The sequence below is a fragment of the Eufriesea mexicana genome, unplaced genomic scaffold (assembly GCF_001483705.2).
Source record: "Eufriesea mexicana isolate 0111107269 unplaced genomic scaffold, ASM148370v2 scaffold2234, whole genome shotgun sequence".
NCBI lineage: Eukaryota > Metazoa > Arthropoda > Insecta > Hymenoptera > Apidae > Eufriesea > Eufriesea mexicana.
In genome coordinates, this window is record NW_016910327.1 from 409,554 (window position 1) to 414,982 (window position 5,429).

The 5,429-nt window shown below is 35.9% G+C and overlaps 1 long non-coding RNA gene across 1 annotated transcript; it reads right to left on the reverse strand.

The window, feature by feature from the left end:
• Positions 1-3,836: 3,836 nt before the first annotated feature.
• LOC108549878 (uncharacterized) lies at positions 3,837-4,464 on the reverse strand. Its single transcript, XR_001890372.1, has 3 exons — positions 4,348-4,464; positions 4,116-4,204; positions 3,837-4,043 (listed from the first exon to the last, which is right to left on the reverse strand). It is a non-coding gene; the product is annotated as an uncharacterized LOC108549878 (long non-coding RNA).
• Positions 4,465-5,429: the final 965 nt, after the last annotated feature.

The window sequence follows — 5,429 nt, forward strand, 5'->3', positions numbered from 1 at the left end:
TCGTCCTTAATTTTCGCATTACATAATCTGTGACAATATGTAACAACTAAAATAAATACAAAATTTATAAATAATACTGAAGACAAAATGCAACAAAATAAAAGTAATAAATAAAATAACTGATATTGGGAAGAAAATTAAGAAAAAAAAATTAAGAAAATTATTATAAATCTTTTTTTTTAATAAGGTGAGAAAGTTGATTATATTTACTACATTTTCCATCTCTTTTATAGTAGATTATTAAAAAGTTATAATTTTCCAAAATTTATTATGATTTTTCCATTTCCCACAGCCAGAGACTATTAAAACAAAATCAAATTTCAGAAGAAAACAAGATTTTAACTTAATAGTAACACTTAATTGACGAATGAGATTTTTCTGACACAATTTTCCCACGGATATGGGAATTTTAATTATCACTATGACGAAGTGAACAAAGTTGCCATGAGTTTAATTCGCTCAACTTCAATGTAACTCGCATGATTTGTTAATAATATCGCATAACGCGATTATAGTGAACTAATGATGTGTAATATGGACCTAAGTATAGTACACACGAATAATAACAATGAACATACTGCGATGAAAATAAATAGGTACACTATTGGCCAAAAATATTGCATTTACCTACCAATTCTAATTTTTCACTTCCTCAGTGTTTTAAGAAAAGGAAAATATTAACAAAACTTTCAGCTGATATATTTTAAAATATTTTTGAATTCTCTTAAATATAGTAATATTAATATTAAATAATTTAAGAAAATAATCGACTAAATTTAATTAAATTTAACTAAAGGATATCGATTAATCGTTACCGCCATTACGAGTGAACTTCTCGAAGCGTATTTTTAACGACTTTAATGTTAATCAAATTTGCTTGCACAGGAATGCTAAACTAAATCTTCAACTTGTTAACGAACGTGATTATCGCTGTAACGATTAATCATAATCGATGTGTTATTATTACAGTCTCGTAATTAGAGAATTCATTATAGTTATGGAATACCACCGAATGCGATGATGGACGATCGCATTAATCATTTTACCATCGTGATAAGTTAATTTGCAATTTTTTTTATCGAAAAACATTACGTTCATACGCGTAGGAAATTAATCAGAACACGTAACGTCACCGATCAATCCACATGCAGTGTATTCCAACTTGATAAGTATCTCCGAAAATAATTTTTAAATTAAAATCGAGCCAGTCATTCCACGTCGATTCGTTTTGTCTGAAAATATTCTCGCTTAAGAAATTTAATTTTATTAAAAAAAAATTGGAGAAATTGAATTAGGACAGATGGGGATTGGTCTCGATAGGTTGATGTTGATTAAAATAGCCCTGTTGATTAAATATCGATTCTCGAAACGATTTTATCGATAATTAACGGAAACAAAGATAAATCTGTCAGATTTATAAGAGGGCCATAAAGCGAAGCTTTGTTGCAAGGCCTGAGTCAATAAAACGCACTACCACCCTCTGGGTTTGTCGATATCGTTGAACTTCTGACAGGCAGAGTCGAGCCCAGTTAGCAAGTGTAACCGAGATTCACGGAACAGATGCTCAGCGCCGAATTTCCGGCCGGATATTTATTAATTTCCGGCGGTGTCGCGGCAAACGTTGGTAATTAACTTGGCCGAGAGGCTTGGAAGAAAAGAAGAGGAAAGCACTTCGTCGACTCGCCTTTTCGAGCAACTTACTTTCCACGATGGACAAACTGGCCGTGAGAATTAACTCGATAGAAAGGATAACGTCAAAGATGCACGAGAATTATTTAAAATTTGTCAAAAAAATTCGATTATGCACTTACATACTGGGTGTCTCAGAAACGGTGGTACAACCGGGTAAGGGATGATTCTACGTGAAAAAGCATATCGAAAATGAAGAACAAAATTTTTTCATTCGAAGCTTCGTTGCAAAGAAAATCGACTTTGACTATTGACTGCAGATTACCCTGAGAAGAAAATCAAGTGGTGACAAATTCGAAGATTATGGTGACCAAGCAGTAGAACCATTTTCCAAATTATGCCCCTCTTTATGTAATTTTTAAATTCGGGAATTATATCTGCAATAACTCGTCAGTGATACCTAATAGAAGCTATGACAAGGTAACCATAATTGGCTATAGTGTGAAGTGAAGACTTGAAGTCGAATGACTATGATTTGTACCTAATACCTAATAGAAACTATGACAAGGTAACCATAATTACCTATATTCTAAAGTTGAGGTCAAGTGACTATAATTTAGTGTACAGTGAGTATTTGATTTAGGGTATACATAGTCATCCTTAACATAGAGTGGATATACGACATCGGATGACCACAGATATTTTTAATCTAAAGAGTTCACTTGATCATAATCACCTACAGTGTAGAATAATTATTCTAGGTTAGGTGATTATGGTCAGTCACAGTACAAAGTGGGACTGTAATTGTAAAACTGTAACCTCCTTTAGCAAGGGACCTAACACTCGACTTTGGATCAGCATACTTAATAAAGAGTGAAACACGTTGGACGACCACAGCCACCTATACTAAGTGTTTCGTAATCATCACATAATGACCTTCAATCTCAAAACAAGTAGAGAAATGCTGTAAAAGAGTTTCCCGTTGCAGATATACAGGTCTGAAATGTGAGGACTTGTTAGTCCCAGAAGAAAATACGGTTTCGTTCCTTTTGTCACGGATTGGCCATGTGGGAGTCGTCATTGTCGTCGAAACGCGTAGAACCTGCGTTTCATTGTTGTCCCAGCGAAGCTTTTCATGCGTTTGCAGCGCCAATTAAGCCTGCCACGCAGTCACTGCCATGCAGTTGCACAAGAATGCACGTTTGAGCTAAGAAAGGAATTCTGGAACAATGTGAATGAAAATGTGTTCGACAACGTGATGGATTGTTTTACGACAGAGAAAGTTGTTTTTCATTGACACAATGGCAAAATTATATACAATAGATATAAAGTAAAATTCCTTAGCTCTAGTCTATTCTACTTGTATACCGATACACGAAAGTGCCTTTCTTTTTTCCTTACATTCACTTACATTACTTTATTATTTATATATTTACTATAGTATAAATTTTATACAGGACGTATTTATTATAGTATAAATGATACTAACTCTATTAACGTGAAAAGCTAAGAAAATAATTTCAGTATTGTTCAGCAATCATAATTCAATCCCCGTTATAGATGATTCAATACTGAATCTGAAGGGCGATATTCGTTAAAACGTGAACATTTATATCTGATACGGGGCGCAAAGTTTGCCAATTTCACGGCACTGTCGAGGGAAAAAACTGGGGTTCCGCGTGAAAAGTTCGCGGCCGGAGAATCCGGCGGGATTTCGCGAGAGTTTCGAGTTTCGAGATGTCATTTACGACCGCCGCCGGGAACTTTAATCGACGTTCTGGCGAGGCTCGATTCTCGATTGCTTGACAACGCGCGATTGCCGTCGAAAATTCGGAAAACATTCGTCGAGTTCCTAAACCGAAGTACTCTCATGGCTCCACCTATGTAAAATCGTTTTTGAATTTTCACTCAGCTTCCTCGTTTCTAACCTTCTGGTTACCATCGACTACGTGAAAGGACGTTCCTAACCTCTAAACCTTCGTTTATGGTAAATATAATCTTCCTATTTACGATAAAAATATAATTTGTCAATTTAATTATATAGTGAAACAGCCTGCTTTATATTTATCAATATATCAAATGACGTTAAAGAGCTTAAAGGAACATGGAGACAGATGTATCTCGTAAATAAATTCATCACTAGGAATTCCCCACCAGGAACCTTAGTCATTCAAACTTCAATATCCATGAAAACATCCCTGCGGTTATTAAGCAAGAATCTCATTAAAATTTCATTTTGTGAGACAACGAGTGTGCTTCACTTTCTCGCTTATTCAACCCGCTTCTTCATCCTCCGAAAAACAGCTGCCATGCAAAGGGGGAAGTCGCAGCGCGCGAGATATTGCAACGAGACTCTCTCTAAGAATTTCTCCCTCTCTTCATTGCGAGACATATTTCATGCGTGGCCGCCTTTGCTGTACAGAGAGAAGAAAAGTTGATGAGGGAAAGGAATGTGGGTATGATTAGTCATAGTATAATAGGTCTACCTTGCTTGATACAACCTCGTAGATAAGCTACACGATTTTTCCTTATTGTCTGGAACTGTTACATGTACTGGCATCATAGAATCGAACGCCTAAGAGAGAGAAAGATATACATTGAATTAGAGTGAGATAAGAAAGGAAGGAATAAAAAGTGATATAAAACATAGACACAGAACCAGTATCAATAAACCATAAGATGGGAAATGCAATGATACGTGTAATTTATTTTACCTACCGTGTCAACGTATATACTGTGAAAACATAAAAGTAAAAATTGTGAAAGGCGTAGTCAGACGGAATACGTTAATCTTCTCACCAGTTTTGCACACTTCTGGAGTGTCGTCTCGCGCTTCGCGACGAAATCGAACGTTTCCGAAGTTTCCCGAACTTGCGCCTAATCTTACAATGAGAGCGAGAGAGTGAGTCCTTCGGCTCAGTCCGCCTCCGTTCGTGCAACATCGTTCGTAAGCGATGTACCCTCTAAGCTGCACGTCCGCGCAAGATGTAAGTGTTCCCGCGTATACGGAATGTCTTTCTATGCAATAGCGATTCATTTGTTCGAGGTTATGTCAAAATATACATGTCTGACGTCCAGAAACAAGCAGATCCTCTCATATGGAACGAAAACTAGAGAAAATATCGTTGACGAGAGTTTTATTTTGATCTATCGGATATTCACGGAGATATCTGAATCTTTCATCGAGAACGTCGTTATCGCTTTTTTGTACTTCGTAATAACTCGGGGGGAATGCTAAAGGTGACGCGGTTTTCGCGGTTAACTGCAGCATTCTCGATGTAAGTCGACCCAAGTATTCTAGAGGCATCGTATCGATTTCGAACGAATTCTTGGCGAAGATACGAGTGAGGTTGGAAAAATTGTTAATGTCGTTGGCCTCGAAGGTCAAGCTTCATTTCTACGAAAGTTTCACGTGTTAAATTGATCTTGGAAAATAATGTTTTCCGTCTAAAATGAGAAATGGTAAATATATCATCGTTACTCTCAAAGAGATGAAAGAAATTTAAATTTATAATGCAATAGGGTAATCGTTATTATTTTTATAACAAATAATTGTCTCATTTTAGAATGACAAGAAAAGGCACGTGGTAGAAGATGCAAATTATAATGACCCTTTTAAGCTCGTCATCACAATAATCTACAACTGGCCTGGCCATTTCGTTTATAGAAATACATCCTCTAACCTAACTTTTTAATTGCATCTGAACTCTGGTAGGAATTCTTACCTGTCATCTACTATTGGGTCCTACATTTTTCTAAATTTTTAATTTTGTTTTTATTAAATAACAATTTCTATTTAT